The sequence below is a fragment of the Procambarus clarkii genome, chromosome 60 (assembly GCF_040958095.1).
Source record: "Procambarus clarkii isolate CNS0578487 chromosome 60, FALCON_Pclarkii_2.0, whole genome shotgun sequence".
NCBI lineage: Eukaryota > Metazoa > Arthropoda > Malacostraca > Decapoda > Cambaridae > Procambarus > Procambarus clarkii.
Genome location: NC_091209.1, coordinates 12624761 through 12646227, shown reverse-complemented (window position 1 = coordinate 12646227; position 21467 = coordinate 12624761). Strand labels below are relative to the sequence as shown.

Sequence of the window (21467 nt, the reverse complement as noted above, 5' to 3'; positions counted from 1 at the left end):
GATGACTGCACACGCTGGGGTAAAATAGGGTGTGATCAGAGGGTCTTTTGTATAATTCTTCGTCTGTATTTTGCTCCAGAGTCACAAGGTGAGCTGTAAATTTTCCTTTGTTATAGTAATCAAAATGATTTACTTTTTTTCTCTGGTAATATCTTGGATCTTTTTTCATAGTTGAAATATTCATGACTAGATGTGATTGTGATGGGTAACTCTGATTGTGATGGGTAACTGTGATTGTGGTGGGTAACTGTGATTGTGATGGGTAACTCTGATTGTGATGGGTAACTGTGATTGTGGTGGGTAACTGTGATTGTGATGGGTAACTGTGTGATTGTGATGGGGTAACTTTGTAATTGAAGAACTTTTACAATGGTAACCAACATACAAACATACATTTAAATCTGTTAAGCACTCAACTCTGAGGCGTCAACCTTTCAAAATGTGTTTACACATAGACTCAGCTCCGCCTAGGATCTGTCATACCTGTACACATGGTACAATTATTAACATCAATAATGCAGACGAGGAGTCACAACAACGTGGCTGAAATATGTTGACCAAACCACACACTAGAAAGTGAAGGGACGACGACGTTTCGGTCCTGGACCCATTCTCAAGTCGAATAATATTCAATATAACTTCAAATATGGCCACTAATTACCCATTATTAGATTATGAGAAACTGAAGCAAGTTGACACTTATTAATAATTCTTAGTAAAGGTTGATGTGTGCGTATATGAACTACCATCACGTGTGATTACTTTACTGAATTACTTTTCTTGCTGCTACTGCTTTCGTTGAAGATAAAGGTTACATAATAATATCACAACTCGAGTACAGTACAGCGGTCAGAGGAGACATGATCCCCATGTGCAAAATATTTAGGGACATGTAAAAAGGCAGAGCAGAGCTATTGCTTCGCCTTATGGTTTGGTTTCTCATAATCGGGGCCCAAAAAGCCTGTTAGGCTTATCAAGGTTTTCCCCATAGGTCAGTTTTATAGGCCTATCCCGGGATTCAACCCCCTAACAGTCGCTTAACTCCTGGGTATCAGGTGAAAGGAAACATGCACAATATCTCTCTCTCTCTCTCTCTCTCTCTCTCTCTCTCTCTCTCTCTCTCTCTCTCTCTCTCTCTCTCTCTCTCTCTCTCTCTCTCTCTCTCTCTCTCTCCCTCTCTCTCTCTCTCTCTCTCTCTCCCTCTCTCTCTCCCTCTCTCTCTCTCTCTCTCTCTCTCTCTCTCTCTCTCTCTCTCTCTCTCTCTCTCCCTCTCTCTCTCTCTCTCTCTCCCTCTCTCTCTCCCTCTCTCTCTCCCTCTCTCTCTCTCTCTCTCTCTCTCTCTCTCTCTCTCTCTCTCTCTCTCTCTCTCTCTCTCTCTCTCTCTCTCTCTCTCTCTCTCTCTCCCTCTCTCTCTCTCTCTCTCTCTCCCTCTCTCCCTCTCTCTCTCCCTCTCTCCCTCTCTCTCTCTCTCTCTCTCTCTCTCTCTCTCTCTCTCTCTCTCTCTCTCTCTCTCTCTCTCTCTCTCTCTCTCTCTCTCTCTCTCTCTCACTCCCGGGAGAATGGGAACCAGACATAAACGTAGTACCCAAATACTTAGAGATATTATAAAGAATATGAAAGGAAATTATCAGGTGAAAGCGCCAAGCCATTACGACTATGTAGCCCTTGGAAGGGGTCAGGATAAGGATTAGGGATGGGACGGGGTAAAGGAATGGTGTCCAATCACTTGTGGACGGTCTGGGATTGAACGCCAACCTGCATGAAGCGAGACCGTCCTCTACCGTCCAGCCCAAGTGGTTGGGCACCAGGAATATGAACTAAAAAGTGTTTTAAGAATTAAAGTTATCGAGACAGGTAGTCAAGCAGAACTTAAAATGTAGGTTGACAGACCCCAATAAACTTGGTGAACCCGTAGACTAGTTGATAAATGGTTGCAACTGTCTTCTGGCTATGGGTGTCCGTCCATCCGGCGGCCGACCCCAAAAACGAAACGCATTCATCAAGTTTTAACATATTGCTTATTCAATATTTTTTTCTAGTAAATAATTTAATATTATTACACATTTGAATGTTGTATACAGTTAGGCATAGATTAGGTTAGATATTTAAGATCTCTTGGTATATATTTCAGTCTATCTTTAGACCAGGCTCGTTGAAGCTGCGGCCGTCCTCCAAGGCACAGTCATAATTTTTAACATTGTGTATTAAAAATAGCTTTGTTCTCATATTTAAATTAATATGCATTAAAATTATAGGTATAGTTAGGCGTATGCTAGGTTAGGTGTTTAGGGTCTGTCGGCGATTATTTGCATTTGTAGTATGTGGGTGAAGCATTTACAGCGTTGTGGTTCGAACACAGTTCGTCAACGAAGCAATCTTCGAGACATGTTCGAACTTCATCAGTTGTGAGTTATGTATAATTCGTCTGTCAGTCATAAACAAGGGGTTTAGCGACTGGATTAACAAGTATATAGCCTTTGTATACAAGGACGAGCTGGTAGGTTGACAGCAAACACCAAAGAGCTGAAGCTCAACCCTCACAAATTCAATTAAGTACTCACACACACAGTAACTGAACCAACTCGGTAAAGACAAGGTATGTTTGCTGCCAGCACACGACGTTGTCCTGCGGTATGACAACACCAACCATGTTTACCGTGGTGACGCGCCTGCCAGACATCATACGGACCGACCCTAAGATCACTGTTTGAAAACTCTTTGTCAAATGAAGCTGCCTCATCTAATTTCTCCCTCACCCTCCCCTACATCCTTTTCTGACGAGGCGGGAACTGTATGGTCAAGTTTTTCTTTCTGGGGTTAAGAAATCTTTTGTGCATTTGTTTTGTGAGAATTTGTATAGCTTTTGTTTTGTGGATCGACTTTTGAGCAAATTTCGTACTGTTTAGGTGTTTGTTTACTGTTGTGTTGATAAAAGAACATAAGTGTTTGACAGGATGAACAACCCAGTAACAACCCAGCGGGTTTTCTTCCTATTGGGGAGTGTTGTACATGCTGCTATGGCGGTGTGTCCACTCACAGAATGAGTGGCGCTGCCCAATAAACTCGCCCCTCGGGGCAAAATTAAAAAAAAAAAATTAACATAAGTGTTTCAAGATATACTTGGCTAATTCACTGCATACAACATATTTGAATTAGAATAGGGAGATGAGAGTGGGATTAGAATTTAACATTATTACAATTCTCGAAATGGAGTGTTCAGGGCAACAGTGAAATAGTGGTATTAAAAATGTGTGACAGTGACTATGTCCAGCATCCTCACACTCATATATAGCAGTGAATATGAACAACATCCTCACTGTCCTATTTAGCAGTGAATATGGTTCCTACTGAGTTTCTCATGATCTTTATTAATAAGCATGAACTTTTACCTTAATGACTGACCGACAGCAGCGTCTAACAACCTGGTTAATCAGGTCGTCTTATCACAGTCCGGGCCGGAGCGACATTGATCCTCGGAACCACCTCAAGGTAACATCAAAGCAAATTTTAGTCTCGATTTTGACAATGCTAGAGGATGTTGTTCTTATCATCAGCTTAAGTCTAAAAATAACAATAGATGGATCTCTATCTTATCAAAATGTATTTCTGAACGCAAAGTCGGATCGAATGACCTCAAAGAAGCTATAGAAACACTTGAGAATTTTACACAACGGCCACTAATAAGTTTACACAACAGCCACTAATAAGTTTACACAACAGCCACTAATAAGTTTACACAACAGCCACTAATAAGTTTACACAACAGCCACTAATAAGTTTACACAACAGCCACTAATAAGTTTACACAACAGCCACTAATAAGTTTACACAACAGCCACTAATAAGTTTACACAACAACCACTAATAAGTTTACACAACAGCCACTAATAAGTTTACACAACAGCCACTAATAAGTTTACACAACAGCCACTAATAAGTTTACACAACAGCCACTAATAAGTTTACACAACAGCCACTAATAAGTTTACACAACAGCCACTAATAAGTTTACACAACAGCCACTAATAAGTTTACACAACAGCCACTAATAAGTTTACACAACAGCCACTAATAAGTTTACACAACAGCCACTAATAAGTTTACACAACAGCCACTAATAAGTTTACACAACAGCCACTAATAAGTTTACACAACAGCCACTAATAAGTTTACACAACAGCCACTAATAAGTTTACACAACAGCCACTAATAAGTTTACACAACAGCCACTAATAAGTTTACACAACAGCCACTAATAAGTTTACACAACAGCCACTAATAAGTTTACACAACAGCCACTAATAAGTTTACACAACAGCCACTAATAAGTTTACACAACAGCCACTAATAAGTTTACACAACAGCCACTAATAAGTTTACACAACAGCCACTAATAAGTTTACACAACAGCCACTAATAAGTTTACACAACAGCCACTAATAAGTTTACACAACAGCCACTAATAAGTTTACACAACAGCCACTAATAAGTTTACACAACAGCCACTAATAAGTTTACACAACAGCCACTAATAAGTTTACACAACAGCCACTAATAAGTTTACACAACAGCCACTAATAAGTTTACACAACAGCCACTAATAAGTTTACACAACAGCCACTAATAAGTTTACACAACAGCCACTAATAAGTTTACACAACAGCCACTAATAAGTTTACACAACAGCCACTAATAAGTTTACACAACAGCCACTATGAATACAAACAAATGGTGAGAAATATTTGAAAAGCTAAGAAAAACTGGCCTTGTGACTCCTTAACCACCAGGCCAGTTAACAAGGCTTTAACAAGACTTTGTGTCAACGTCTAATGAGCATCTTAACGGATCAAAGTGGAGGAAAGGTGTATGCTTCCTCCCTGTGTAGTCAAAAGCCACAATACTTAGAAATACACACGTAAATACACACCAAAAGTATTTTTTTTATCTTTCAGCTCGCAATACATACGTGTCTCCTATTGCTGGAAATGTACTCACCTAGTTGTGCTTGCGGGGTTGAGCTCTGGCTCTTGGGTCCCGCCAAAGAGACCAAATCTACATCCAGACGTATGTCTGGATGATTGAGAGCGTTGTTTGGGGTTGTTAAGGGCGTAGTCTGGGGGTTGTTAAGGGCCTAGTCTGGGGTTGTTAAGGGCGTAGTCTGGGGGTTGTTAAGGGCGTAGTCTGGGGGTTGTTAAGGGCGTAGTCTGGGTTGTTAAGGGCGTAGTCTGGGTTGTTAAGGGCGTAGTCTGGGGGTTGTTAAGGGCGTAGTCTGGGGGTTGTTAAGGGCGTAGTCTGGGTTGTTAAGGGCGTAGTCTGGGGTTGTTAAGGACGTAGTCTGGGGGTTGTTAAGGGCGTAGTCTGGGGTTGTTAAGGGCCTAGTCTGGGTTGTTAAGGGCGTAGTCTGGGTTGTTAAGGGCGTAGTCTGGGGGTTGTTAAGGGCGTAGTCTGGGGTTGTTAAGGGCGTAGTCTGGGTTGTTAAGGGCGTAGTCTGGGTTGTTAAGGGCGTAGTCTGGGGGTTGTTAAGGGCGTAGTCTGGGGGTTGTTAAGGGCGTAGTCTGGGGGTTGTTAAGGGCGTAGTCTGGGGGTTGTTAAGGGCGTAGTCTGGGGTTGTTAAGGGCGTAGTCTGGGGTTGTTAAGGGCGTAGTCTGGGGTTGTTAAGGGCGTAGTCTGGGTAGCTGATGCGTAATCTGGAAGATTACGAACATGTTCACTGAGGTATTGGGCGTGGCGAGTGAGATAGTGGGCGTGGAGAGTGAGACAGTGGGCGTGGTCAGTGAGATAGTGGGCGTGGTCAGTGAGATAGTGGGCGTGGCCAGTGAGACAGTGGGCGTGGTCAGTGAGACAGTGGGCGTGGCCAGTGAGACAGTGGGCGTGGCGAGTGAGACAGTGGGCGTGGCCAGTAAATTAGTGGGCGGAGTCTAATTGGTAAGCGAAAAGACCCCGAAGCACCAACCTTACATTAAAAACGACTACCTCTCTCTCTCTCTCTCTCTCTCTCTCTCTCTCTCTCTCTCTCTCTCTCTCTCTCTCTCTCTCTCTCTCTCTCTCTCTCTCTCTCTCTCTCTCCCTCGTCTCCCCACGACACTGTTCACACCAACTGGGAAAAAATCCCTCCGAAGTATGACGGCAGCGACACCAGATTGTGGTGGTTGGGAGCCTGTAATTACGCTCCTGGTGCCGTCTGATCCAAATACATCACAGAGCAAAAAAATAAATTACACCACCCGGGCCATATTTATATTGTGAATGATGTCAGGTGCGAGTTAACCTTAACAAGGAATTATTATAAAATACAGCAAAAACCAATTTATATATATATATATATATATATATATATATATATATATATATATATATACATATATATATGTGTGTGTGTGTGTGTGTGTGTGTGTGTGTGTGTGTGTGTGTGTGTGTGTGTGTGTGTGTGTGTGTGTGTGTGTGTATGTATATATGCGCGTAAAGCTTGAATGGTCCCCAAGCCAAGCCAATATACATTCGAAAACTCTTAACCCCTGAAGGATTCGAACCTGGTCAGCCAGCGACTGTCAAAAGTATTGGGAAGGCGTTAGATCTACATGCACCCAACATCAGACAGCATTCATGGCATGATTGGGAACACATGTATATATTACATGTGTAATATGTATAGATATACATATGTAATTGTTACATATACATGTACAAATGTCAGTGTATATATACATTGAGAGAGCGATGACGTATCACATAATATTAAAACACGCACGAAAATGACACAAACAAGAAAAATATCCGATCCCATTCAACATAAACCATGATTAGAGAGATGAGGAGGAGCCGACGAGCAAGAACTCCACGCGCCTGCCACCGCCGCCCAAGAAACTAATTCACGCTTCTTTTACCTGGGTGTGTAATTAATAGGCGCACACCTGGGGGTGAGAGCCAAAAACCCACACCGTCCTGATCTATAATCACAGCTCACAGCCTCCGTTAGTGGCCGGCCCCTCGCCTACCGCCTCTCCTCCGGCTGTACGCTGAGGGTTTTTTTGTTTGTAAACACCTTGATCTGAGCGGGCGAGGAAGGTGAACATTTTCTGGATTTGAAGAGCGAGGCGCGCCAGGGTCCTGGATAGAACCTTATCCTAGGTCCGTTGTGGACCCTTATCCTCAGTCTGTTCTGGACCCTTATCCTCAGTCTGACCTGGACCTTATCCTCAGTCTGACCTGGACCTTATCCTCAGTCTGACCTGGACCTTATCCTCAGTCTGACCTGGACCTTATCCTCAGTCTGACCTGGACCTTATCCTCAGTCTGACCTGGACCTTATCCTCAGTCTGACCTGGACCTTATCCTCAGTCTGATCTGGACCTTATCCTCAGTCTGACCTGGACCTTATCCTCAGTCTGACCTGGAATCTTATCAAGTCACGAAATGAGAAGGATTCAGGACGGTCCGAAACCTCACCAATTTCACATCTTTTCGTACGTGTTGTAGGGAATCTTAAGCGCGAGGTTCTTCATGTGCTGAAGAACCTGTGTTGACTTATCAGTTAATTAAGTTGAGGTCTGTAAGACAAAATGTTCCTTCGCTATTTCTAACACGTGTCCCAACACCGATGTCAACAAATAGTGTTAGTTTAATGATCATTTCTATCCAGTCATTGGGTGACCTTCCCCCCTCTTCAGAGACATTGCATAGTCCTCGAAGTGAAGATGCTAATTGTTGCTTTGACTACGATTTCTTTAGGGTGAGTGGATGTGAGTGGGTTGGTTAGTTTATGCTAAGCATAAACACTAATCTCTAGATTAGTGTGCCCTGAGTGATCATTTCGAGAGACAGAGAGAGGGAGGGACAGTGAAGGAGAGAGAGAGAGAGAGAGAGAGAGAGAGAGAGAGAGAGAGAGAGAGAGAGAGAGAGAGAGAGAGAGAGAGAGAGAGAGAGAGAGAGAGAAGGCGTGGGGGAACGAGGAATGACGATTAACATTGTCTTCATCTTATTATCATGGATGTAAGGAGAGCACTGAGGAAAAAAATACGGTTGCATCACAGGTGTGAGTCTGGTGTCAGACTGTGTGGGTGTCAGAATTTGTGGGTGTCAGAATGTGTGTGTCAGACTGTGTGGGTGTCAGACTGTGTGGGTGTCAGACTGTGTGGGTGTCAGACTGTGTGGGTGTCAGACTGTGTGGGTGTCAGAATTTGTGGGTGTCAGAATGTGTGTGTGTGTGTGTGTGTGTGTGTGTGTGTGTGTGTGTGTGTGTGTGTGTGTGTGTGTGTGTGTGTGTGTGTGTGTGTGTGTGTGTGTGTGTGTGGGGTCCAAACCAGACTGCCCACAAGGTCAGTCCATGTTTTACAAGAACGGGAAGCGCCGTCGAGGACATCTGAAGAACTTATGGGGCGTTTTTTTTTGTCTTAAGAAATATAGATCAGGCAGGACTGATTACATGTTATTTCAGGTGATTTAATCGATAAATAGTGACGATGAGTGTTCTCTCTCTCTCTCTCTCTCTCTCTCTCTCTCTCTCTCTCTCTCTCTCTCTCTCTCTCTCTCTCTCTCTCTCTCTCTCTCTCTCTCTCTCTCTCTGGAGCAAGGAGAAACAGAGGTAGTTTCCAAATAGGCGTATCCACCTAATTGTTTCGTATCACCAGTTTGTAATCAAGCAGAAATAAACGAATGGTTATGGTAAAGAACGATACCATTTTGCAAATCCAACTGATATATCCAGATAGTTTAAATCGAGAAAAAAATACAACTTAAAAATACAGGCATTGTGCCTTCCCCTCGTTTTCAAACATTTAAAATAAAAAAAAAACAGAAATTTTCAGTTCCGTATTTAATATACTATTTTTCATGTTAGATATTTTTGGATACCTGGACGATTTTATTAAAAAACAGCCAATAGACAGATTATTATTCTAATCACCTTTGACGAAACTGTGGCGGTGACCGATAAAGTCACGAATGTGAATGTTCGTTCGTTCGTTATATCACGAATGTGTTTGATAAAACGCATCAAATAATACTGATAATAATAATTTATAAAATGAACGTATGATAATTTGGAAGGCTGGATTAAGAGAACACAAATTTCGCAGCAAAATTTTAATCTAGAGATATTATTTTTGTCTTTCTGTCAGTTGGACAGAAAGACAAAAACAGAGGACGAGAAAGAGACAGACGGACACCAACTATAAGGGATAAAGATATTACCCACAGTGTACAGTGAGATTAATAACAAACTCATGTGTGTCCAACCGGGTTTATATTTCACGAACGATTGAACTTTCTGTTTAATTAACACAGTTAGGCACATGTGTATTTGTGCAGCTGCCCTAGACTGTATGTAGGGGTGTACAGTGTGTGTCAAGAACTAGCTGCCCTAGACTATATGAAGGGGAGTACAGTGTGTGTCAAGAACTAGCTGCCCTAGACTATATGAAGGGGTGTACAGTGTGTGTCAAGAACTAGCTGCCCTAGACTATATGAAGGGGAGTACAGTGTGTGTCAAGAACTAGGTACCCTAGACTATATGAAGGGGAGTACAGAGTGTGTCAAGAACTAGCTACCCTAGACTATATGAAGGGGAGTACAGTGTGTGTCAAGAACTAACTACCCTAGACTATATGAAAGAAAGTACAGAGTGTGTCAAGAACTAGCTACGTGATGCTAAAAAAATCGCCATCACACAGGATGGTTAGTCATACAGGGCCATGTGATCAGTAGCCTGCACTGGCAAACTCTGGCTACAACATGAGGATATCCTTAACAACACGAGAGGGAACAAATTGATCGCAAAGCTGCCTGCCAGTACCTCGTGGCGGCGGTCTGTAGGGTCTAACACGACCGAACAGTGGCAGTGTGGGCGAGAAGTACACCATAGGCAAAAAAAACTCTTTTGGGAGTCAGCGATTCACAAATTTACGAGTGGTAACAGGTACACACACGTAGATTAACAGACACGCAGATTGACAGACCTGTAGACAGATCTGCAAACTGACAGACACACGTTGACAGGCACTGGCTGACAGGCATGTGGATAGACATAGTTACATCAGTCTATTTTACTTGTAAATATTGATGTTTAGAGAGAGAGAGAGGAGAGAGAGAGAGAGAGAGAGAGAGAGAGAGAGAGAGAGAGAGAGAGAGAGAGTGAGAGTGAGAGTGAGAGAGTGAGAGAGTGAGAGAGAGAGAGAGAGAGAGAGAGAGAGAGAGAGAGAGAGAGAGAGATAGTGAGTGAGTGAGTGAGAGAGAGAGAGAGAGAGAGAGAGAGAGAGAGAGAGAGAGAGAGAGAGAGAGAGAGAGAGAGAGAGAGAGAGAGAGAGAGAGAGAGAGACGTCTGGCATACCTGCCCCCCTGAGGTCCGCTAAGACCGGTACAAGGTCTCCAGGAAGTAAAGGATGATAAGACGAAAGAGAGAACAAAAATGGAGGAAGATATAGAAGTTGAGAAAACGAAAATGCAGGACTATGAATAATGTAGCCTAAGAGGACTGCAAATAATCATCCTGGAGGCTGGCTATTATAGGCCTATTGTTGCAGACAAATGACTGAGCCATATAGGCCTAGGCAAAGTGGAGAAGTAGTATTAGTTTTAACTACAGAACTGGAAGAGAACAGTGATATCAGTGGTGGTTATCTTTCTCATTTATACAGGTGGTATTGGTACCCACTCCCCCTCTATTACAACTAGGTGGTAGTGGTGGTACCTCATGTATACCGTGGTACTCCAGTAGTTTATTGATGGAGCCCTCCCCATCATGTGGTCAGGAGACGGACGAGGTAGACGTGGTACCTCCTGTCTGGGTACAGAAGAGACGGGGTATGGTGGTTGAGGTGCTGCAGGGGGGTGGGGGGGGGAGTAGCTGGCCAAGGCAGGGCAGGACAATGGATGGGTACTCCACCCAAATATACAATTCAAAAGATACAAGGGACCTGAGAGAGAGAGAGAGAGAGAGAGAGAGAGAGAGAGAGAGAGAGAGAGAGAGAGAGAGAGAGAGAGAGAGAGAGAGAGAGAGACAGAGAGAGAGAGAGAGAGAGAGAGAGAGAGAGAGAGAGAGAGAGAGAGAGAGAGAGAGAGAGAGAGAGAGAGAGAGCGTGTCGAGGGGTAACTTAGTGACAGCAGGTCTGTGATAACCTGTCATGTTTAAGGTGAATCTTCATCACCTGGGGTTATACATGCCGGTTGTTATCATATCAGTCGGTCTTACTCTTCAAATTGTTATAATTTGTGGGAGTTGGGGGGTTGTGGCGGGGTGGGACCTAGTGGGTGTTGGAGGGTTGTGGCGAGGTGGGACCTAGTGGGTGTTGGGGGGTTGTGGCGGGGTGGGACCTAGTGGGTGTTGGGGGGTTGTGGCGGGGTGGGACCTAGTGGGTGTTGGGGGGTTGTGGCGGGGTGGGACCTAGTGGGTGTTGGGAGGGTTGAGCTTCAGCTCTCTTGTCTCGCCTCACAGTCTTCAGTTGAATTGTGTTAGCATTCTAATTATCCATTAGCCTACCTGTTTGCGTTCACTCATCTCAAATTGTCTCACGTTCTCTTTCCCTGAGTATTGTGTATGTTATGATCATGTCTTTATTCCGTTACTCTCTCTTCTATTGACGTGATATTTAATTTAGTCTTTCAACGTAACTCGCTCCTCTCAGCTCTGGGACCAGTCTTTTACGGCATACCTCTACACTTTCTTCAGCTTTATTGTGTCCTTAACGAGACACGGACTCCACGCTAGTACCGCATATACTAGAATTGGTCTGACGTATGTGGAATGCAGTTCCTCAATGATTGTTCAGATTTCTAAAGCTAGTAATGGTGGCCAACCTTTCATTTGCAGTTGGTGATAACTGTAGTGATGTGAGGCTCTTTTATCCCCGGTCTGCTCCTCACCTTCACTACATGGCACTTGCTTGAGTTTAACTCAAGTAGCCACTTTTGTGAGCAACAGCCAATGAGAAATCCAGGACTAAGTTGGTCCTTCCGTAAATGGTCCAGCTCTTCTAGTTCGGCTCAAGTACCCACATAGTTTAGGATAAATTACGTGGTTTAATTGTAATCCAAATTGTGGAATGTGGATTTTTGCTTTATGGTATAAATTATCGGGATATGAATGAGTTTAATGTAAATAAACGGATCCCCCTCGCATCGGCAGTAGCTATAGACCTTGATTTTTCTTATGTTTTAGGCGTATTGGAGCAGGATCAATCAGACTCGTGCCATCAGTTTCAAAGACATTATTATATGTGTCAATAAACACATGAGTTTCCATTTATATCTAGCAAAGTAAAATGTCGATGTCAGCCTAATCAGTATTATTATTCTCATTTCTGACATTCAAAATCCAGACCTTTAGGTCCCTCATATATATAGTTTTTCTCCTCCATGCTTCGAGGTTCTCCTCCAAATGGTGTCCTCCACCAGACCTTCAGGTCGTCCTCCAACTTGTAATGACTGAAGAAGAACCTGAAACGTATCCATTCGCTGGTTCTACTCCCCCTCACCAGCATCCACTATATCAAGGCACCTTGGCTAATTTCCAAACTTCCTCTTCGCGTTCCATATGAAGGTCTCTCTCTCTCTCTCTCTCTCTCTCTCTCTCTCTCTCTCTCTCTCTCTCTCTCTCTCTCTCTCTCTCTCTCTCTCTCTCTCTCTCTCTCTCTCTCTCTCTCTCTCTCTCTCTCAGTCCTTTTATTTTCAAGTTTTAACTCATGGGGCGTTCAGGAAAGTTCTGTATCATCCCTGCGTCGAACTCCTTCAAACTTTGTGTGAACTTGTGCCTGCGTTCACTGGTCCCTGCTGTAAAGCGAGCCGGGGAAATAGTTTGAGCATCGCAATATTACCCGCAAGCAGAGAGAATTCGCTGGAGCAAAACTACAAACTGATGAAAACAAGAATTGCATTTGCAATATCGAGGTTTTTTTCCCCCTACTTCTCTCCGTTGAGATCAGAGGAGGATTTAATATCGAGTTTGTGGCTTTGTGTGTGTGTGTGTGTGTGTGTGTGTGTGTGTGTGTGTGTGTGTGTGTGTGTGTGTGTGTGTGTGTGTGTGTGTGTGTGTGTGTGTGCTCACCTAATTGCGGGGGTTGAGCTCTGGCTCTTTGGTCCCGCCTCTCAACCGTCAATCAACAGGTGTACAGGTTCCTGTGTGAGGGTGTATGTGTGTGTGTGTGTGTGTGTGTGTGTGTGTGTGTGTGTGTGTGTGCTCACCTAATTGCGGGGGTTGAGCTCTGGCTCTTTGGTCCCGCCTCTCAACCGTCAATCAACAGGTGTACAGGTTCCTGTGTGTGTGTGTGTGTGTGTGTGTGTGTGTGTGTGTGTGTGTGTGTGTGTGTGTGTGTGTGTGTGTGTGTGTGTGTGTGTGTGTAAGCAAAAATCTTGTACGCAACTTTTGGGAGTCGGTTCTTCACACGCCAAATCTACTATTTTTATGTTAATTCCTTTCCCCCTTTCCAGAATGCGATCCCCCGTTCCAATCAATATGTACCTGAACACAGCTCGTGGATCCTGTGTCCAGGATACTTGACCAGATTGCTGTGTCCAGGATACTGTGTCTGATATGATGTGTCCAGAGACGTTCATATTTCTGGCCAGGCCTCTCGTTCCCAGTGTCAATTTAACTCTGAGTTTACCTGTAGTCAGTTTTGAGTTCTGGGGCCAGATTCACGAAGCAGTTACGCGAGTACTTACGAACGTGTACATCTTTCCTCAGTCTTTGACGGCTTTGGTTACATTTATTAAACAGTTTACAAGCATGAAAACTTCTCATTCAACTGTTGTTATTGTTATAAACAGCCTCCTGGTGCTTCGAAGCTCATTAACTGTTTAATAATTGGAAACAACGCCGCCAAAGATTGAGAAAAGATGTACAGGGTCGTAAGTGCTTTCGTGAATCTGGCCCCCTTCTCTGTAAGCCCTGCCCTACGACCAGGTGATACGGTGATGGGTTAGGCTGTTGCGACAAACAGTCCATAGGCCCATTACAATTTGGTTGACCATCCAGGAGTTGATTTAATTGCTGTTTGAAGTTATACAATTTTGCCACGTGTCGACGAGTACCTCTTACCAGCGGATCTAAGGCGTCTAAAGACAGACTGGGTATTCAAAAGTGTATGACCCACTTCCTGCTCAAAAGTGTTTAGTAAATACACTTGAGTGTTCAGGGTTATCTTGAGGTTATCTTGAGATGATTTCGGGGCTTTTAGTGTCCCCGCGGCCCGGTCCTCGACCAGGCCTCCACCCCCCAGGAAGCAGCCCGTGACAGATGACTAACACCCAGGTACCTATTTTACTGCTAGGTAACAGGGGCATAGGGTGAAAGAAACGCTGCCCATTGTTTCTCGCCGGCGCCCGGGATCGAACCCAGGACCACAGGATCACAAGTCCAGCGTGCTGTCTGCTCGGCCGACCGGCTCCTTTGGTAGATTCCTCACTAACAGACATCTGCCACAGGGAGCCCAACCTGATCCTGGCAGCCACTATATCACGCTGTGCAATGGAACCTTTGTCATCTAAAGAAAATACATTTGTTTTTTTTGTATTTTTGGCCTGTATTTTTTATGTTTAAGTTTCCTTGTGTTTTTTTGTATCAATATTTAATATTTTTGTATCTTAGATTACTTTCTCATTCACGTAGTTACCCCTAGAGTCCTGGACCATATGAAGGGTGAGAGGAAGACCCATCTCACCTCCACTGCCAAACTTGGAATGCCATTAAGAAGATATCCTCAGGAACACAGGAGCTGAAGAGTCAGGGATTTCCTCTATTAATATACTTAGGTACCACGTGTTCTGTATGTTGTATGTTGCGAGAGAGTATACTGTTTGCCTTCTTTGTTGTTTGTTTGTTTGTCCCTCGGTGATGTTGGGTGTTGAGGTTAGTGGATTATCATCATGGTTTGCACATCTGTTTGTTTGTGGCTATTGCCTGTTGCAAGCTAGACTTGTATTGTTTACACTGTAAACAATACAGTGGTGGATACATTGTAAACAATGTGGTGGAGGCTGACTCCATACACAGTTTTAAATGTAGATATCATAGAGCCCAGTAGGCTCAGGAATCTGTACACCAGTTGATTGACAGTTGAGAGGCGGGACCAAAGAGCCAAAGCTCAACCCCCGCAAGCACAAATAGGTGAGTACAAATAGGTGAGTACTGTCACCTGTAGCCATTTACCTGTTGCCTACAGCATTCTAAGACTGTTGCATGTCATCTTGCATCATTAACCAATCAACTACAAGAATGTGCAAAGAAAATTGTTTTGATCACCAAGCTTTTGCCCAAATCAGATCTATATGAGGGAATATTGAGGTTATGTATTGGGATCGAACCTGCGTCTCTTGAGTTGGTCGATCACACGCACGACCGATCGTGTTCAGAATGATGTGTTGGTTGAAAATGTCACACTTGGAGAACATCTGAAAGCGTATTATTTGTTGCGTGTTGTGTTGTTGTTGTTGATAATAGGCTTAATACTTTTATGGTCAATATTACTGTTGTTGTTTGATTAACATAAAAGGTGTATTTCATAGTGAACACCTGACAATGTTTCTCTTAATAAGCTAAGTGGGCAATATATTTCAGTGTGATCAGTGGATAGACTCACGCATTTGGAGTACACACACACACACACACACACACACACACACATACACACACACATACACACACACACACACCACACACACACACACACACACACAAACACACACACACACACACACACACACACGCACGCACACACACACACCACACACACACACACACACACACACACACACACACACACACACACGCACACACACACACACACACACACACACACACACACACACACACACACACACACACACACACACACCAGCTCAATAAAACTAAACACTATCTGGTATTGTTTAGTCACAGACGAACTAGCAAGACTTTTACAATCGCCAGTGCCAGGCACATTACACACTACAGAACTAATATTAAATATTCCTTTAAAATCCTGCCCCCACCCCATGAAGAACCAGGTAAATGAGATATTCTTGAACATAAAAATGATTCCTTCTCTGTACATATTTTGTACAATGTGGAGGTAGAAAGTTTAGAAGAGGGGAGAGAATAATTGTGTTTGTAGGCTGTGTGAGTGGGTGAGTGAGTGAGTGAGTGGGTGGGTGGGTGAGGGAGGGGGAGGTGGTTCATTAGTGTGCATGAGTGAATGCTTTGTGGGTGTCGTGGTCGAGAAGGATGTGTATAGGGGCGGGCGTATGCGTATATGTGTATGTTTGTATCCAGGATACTGACTCCAGATTGCTGTTTACAAGATGCTGTATCCATGGTACTGTGTCCAGGATGTCCATGTGTATAGGGGCGGGCGTATGCGTATATGTGTATGTTTGTATCCAGTATACTGAGTCCAGATTGCTGTTTCCAAGATGCTGTATCCATGATACTGTATCCAGGATGTCCACACAGAAAGACACTTTCTTTCCTATGCAAGTTACTATATGTGGCTTTCTCACACATAGTAACTTGCCTCCTCTTCACAGCCTCCCTGCTCCTCACACACTCAATCACCAGGTCTTCCTCTCGTCGTAGCCTCAGGTACACCCTCATACACTCACCTCACCAATCCATCATCATCCATTCTTTCCGCATGGCCAAACCCCTTCCTGAACACTCTCCGTGTATTATTAAACATAGCACATGGCTTTCAGATTGTACGTTTAAACCGAACATTTGTACATCCCACACCAGCCTAAAGGCGCTTTAGACCTAAGGAAGGGAACCTATAGGCCTATGGTCACTCACATTGCTAATGAGAAACATTGATGCTTCTCACTGAGGATACAGGAGGACAATTATGTTATATTCATTTTATGTCAGACTTTTTCAGTCAAATGTTATGTTGGTTTGTTTTGATCAACATTTTATGTCAGACTTTTTCAGTCAAATGTTATGTTGGTTTGTTTTGATCAACATTTTATGTCAGACTTTTTCAGTCAAATGTTATGTTGGTTTGTTTTGATCAACATTTTATGTCAGACTTTTTCAGTCAAATGTTATGTTGGTTTGTTTTGATCAACATTTTATGTCAGACTTTTTCAGTCAAATGTTATGTTGGTTTGTTTTGATCAACATTTTATGTCAGACTTTTTCAGTCAAATGTTATGTTGGTTTGTTTTGATCAACATTTTATGTCAGACTTTTTCAGTCAAATGTTATGTTGGTTTGTTTTGATCAACATTTTATGTCAGACTTTTTCAGTCAAATGTTATGTTGGTTTGTTTTGATCAACATTTTATGTCAGACTTTTTCAGTCAAATGTTATGTTGGTTTGTCTTGATCAACATATATGTGGCACCACATAAGTTAAATGCTTCTTGCAATTTACGTCTTAAAATCTTGTAGTTTTTGCGGCTGTTCACTGTTCAGTCTTGCCAGAATTGTTACATGTATAAATCGGCTACGAATATATAAGTGTTGCATCAGCTGGGTACGAATACATCTATGTTGTATAAATTGTTTACAAATGCATCCATGTTGTATGAATTGTTTACGAATACATCCATGTAGCATAAATTTCTTGCGAATACATCCATGTTGCATAAATTTCTTGCGAATACATCCATGTTGCATAATTTTCTTGCGAATACATCCATGTTGCATAAATTTCTTGCGAATACATCCATGTTGCATAATTTTCTTGCGAATACATTCATGTTGCATAATTTTCTTGCGAACACATCCATATTGCATAAATTTCATGCAAATACATCCATGTTAACATAGTTTTCTTGCGAATACATCCATGTTGCATAATTTTCTTGCGAATACATCCATGTTGTGTAAATTGATTACGAATACAAATTCTGAATCAGCTGGACAACAAATTTAATTGGACACGAGAATGATAAACTGAATGTTAAACTATCCACTCTTGTTAAGACACACGTAAGGCTGCGTCTTACTGGCTTAACTTAAGTGTAATATCGTAAGTAATGAGGAAATCCACTATAGGACTATAGCTGGGCACGAATCTTGGACCCTGGAATTACCAAGTGCGTACTTTACCTATACCCTTAGTGGATTTTCGCATTTATATATATATATATATATATATATATATATATATATATATATATATATATATATATATATATATATATATATATATATATATATAGACTTTCTCAAGATGTTCATCTTTATTTTAATTTGAATACAAAAAGATGCGAATTCTTGGGTAAAAAGTTGTAGGCCTAGTTGGAGAACAGGCCTAACGTCAGGTTTTTAACAGTTAGGCTCAGCTTACATATTGCAAAGATTAAATTGTAGATCAAAAGTTGTTATTAATATACTTCAGGCGTGCAGAGATACCAGAGATAGCAATTAATTCAATAAATTAAAAAAAAATCATTAAATAAATTTTAAAATTAATAAATAAATTGACACATAGACAATGCATTAAACAAATAAACATTTAATAAAGAAATAAACAATTAATCAGAATATGAAAAGAAAATATTGAATAAAAATGATAATTATGCAATAAATAAATAAATAAAATTATTATATTAAAACAGTACGAAAAATAAATGCAAAGTCTTTACTTGAAAAATGATAGAAATAAATTGAAAGAATAATGCAGAGATAATATTTCCATCCATGAAAAAAAATTGCAAAAAAATATTATGCAAATTCTGCAACATTCATATTAAAATCTGCGCGAAATTTCGGCCACACTTGAACTATCGGTCACCTCTATATACCGTTATTTTGTTCACGACTTCAATATAATGACCACCTCAGTATAACACGTCGGTCAATACTTTGTAACGACCACCTACATAACGACTACGTGTTTATAACGTCCACCGTACCAGCGACGCCCTCTGTGCAACGCCCGCCTTACTAACGACCACCTCTATGTAGCGACGCCCTCTTTTTAACGTCGGTCTTACTAAGAACCACTTTTAAGAAGCGACCACCTCTATGTAACGACTTTCCTAAAAGCTACTACCTCGGTGTAACGGTCGTGTTACTTTGATCACCTCTGTGTAACGGTCACCTAACTACTGAATCTATTTGCCTTCACTGCTTAACTAACGATTACTTTAATATAACGCCACCTTGTTTGCTATCTCAGTATTTCATCGTTTTCCAGTAACCTCTTTGCAGCGGCCACTATACTAACGACCATTGCTATTTAACGTCCAAATTGCTAAACTACCTCAGTATACCGGCCTCCTTACTAGCCTACCTCTAATTATCGGTCATTAGGTGCTAGCGACCACCCCTGAATAACGGCTATTAGTCTTAGCCAAGCCTAGTGACCATTAAGACTGACCATCACTTTTAATGAGCGGCGTCTTCACTCTATCAACCACCTCTATATAGCGGTTACCTGCAAAAACGACCGCGTGGAGGCAGAGACCTACATTGTCCTCAAGGTGGTAAAGGTACTATTTTTGTGTACTCTACATGTACTTCTATAAATATTATTCTATATATGTACATGTATTTTTGTAAATGTACTTCTGTAATGTACTTCCGGGAATGTACTTCTGTACTTACACGTCTGTAAATATACTACTGTACACGGACATCTGTAATTATACTACTGTACACGGACATCTGTAATTATACTACTGTACATGGACATCTGTACCTCATGCTACAGTTAAAATATATATTATATATTGTTACTAAATTCAAACCATTTTGTTTCGTATATTTTCCCGATTAACCGGACGTAGCGGATGAAGTGTCCGGTTATGTGAACATCGGATAAAGTGTCCGGTTATGTAAATAATGGCTGGCGTATCCGGTTATATGAACAACGGATAATGTGTCCAGTTATATAAACATCGGATAAAGTGTCCGGTTATATGAGAAACAAATAAAGTATCCGGTTTGATACTCAAGAAGTTTGTCAAAGCAAAACTGAGAAATGTTTACCCACCTCCTCACAATCAACAATTATCAGACACACAAAAAAAAACTTGTTGCAATCTTACCTGCAAATTCACGTTGCTTAAAATCAGTCTGTGCAACAATTAAAACTCCTGTAAATTCCGGGAAAAAACGAGGAGTGTGTGACAAGTTTCCAAGAGCCTGAGCCAGCACTCGTAACGAGGGATAAAGCACTCACTAGGAAGCTCGCTCGTAACGAGTTGGTCTTTAGTTTCGGGGCGAGGGGAATCTGAACCAGGGGTATTTTGCGGAGGAGCGCCACACCCTCACTCCACGGCGGTCGAGACGGTACTGAGTGCTGTTACCTCTGGTGGTCACCCTCCTCCTCCTCCTCCTCCCAACGCCCTGATCTCCCCCATCCCCGCCCTTCATAAGCGGGCCCGCCCATCAGATGCCAACATACCACTTTTAATGCATTTTGTTAACCATCAGCCCTACTGGTTCCTCGACTTACCAGCGGCCAGAGAGCTGAAGCTCAACCTCTGCTACCACGATCAGGTGAGTAGAGTTAGGTAAGTACCATTCACCCCCCCCCCTCCCCGTGCCATCAATACACCTTCGACAGGTACAAACAACAAAATGTTTACAAACAATGTTTGTAATTCATCACGCCGTCCAGGAGATGAGACGAACAAAAAAATATTTTAACACGCTAATCAAATAATCGAAATAGCAGTCTTAAAAATCCGCAACGCTATTCACTGCGATAATAAAATGCAAATGAAATTAAAATCAATTGTCTGACACTGGACTCAACAGCTCTTTGGGTGGAGAGTACCGAATTATGCGCTGACACCCTTATTGGCAGGCTGGCCAGGGCTGCCTGGCCTGCCTGGCCCATGTGGGGAGCTGGCCAGGGCTGCCTGGCCTGCCTGGCCCATGTGGGGAGCTGGCCAGGGGCTGCCTTCCCTGCCTGGCCCATGTGGGGAGCTGGCCAAGGGCTGCCTTCCCTGCCTGGCCCATGTGGGGAGCTGGCCAGGGCCTGCCTTCCCTGCCTGGTCCATGTGGAGAGCTGGCCCGGGGCTGCCTTCTCTGCCTGGCCCATGTGGGGAGCTGGCTAGGAGTCTGACCTCTCAACATGGCCCATGTGGAAAGCTGGCCAGGGTCTGACCTCTCAACATGGCCCATGTGGAAAGCTGGCCAGGGTCTGACCTCTCAACATGGCCCATGTGGAAAGCTGGCCAGGGTCTGACCTCTCAACATGGCCCATGTGGAAAGCTGGCCAGGGTCTGACCTCTCAACATGGCCCATGTGGAAAGCTGGCCAGGGTCTGACCTCTCAACATGGCCCATGTGGAAAGCTGGCCAGGGTCTGACCTCTCAACATGGCCCATGTGGAAAGCTGGCCAGGGTCTGACCTCTCAACATGGCCCATGTGGGAGGCTGGCCAGCTTAGTGCAGGAACTCGCCACCAGCGACTGGCTGGCGCTGACCTTTATATATATATTGGCAGCCTGTGATTTATTGAGTGCCTTCTGAATATTCAGACGATCGTCAGCACAGGAGACGTGAAGGTGCGCGGGGATTAGTATTAGCCCGGCAGAGGG

At 43.0% G+C, this 21467-nt stretch overlaps 1 protein-coding gene across 1 annotated transcript in view; it reads right to left on the bottom strand.

The window, feature by feature from the left end:
• Positions 1–20200, bottom strand: part of LOC123749350 (discoidin domain-containing receptor 2) — an 89205-nt gene extending 69005 nt beyond the window's left edge. Inside the window, exon 1 of the mRNA XM_069307511.1 lies at positions 19966–20200. The gene's annotated coding sequence lies outside the window, so the exon portion shown is untranslated. The remainder of the gene's footprint in view (positions 1–19965) is intronic.
• Positions 20201–21467: the final 1267 nt, after the last annotated feature.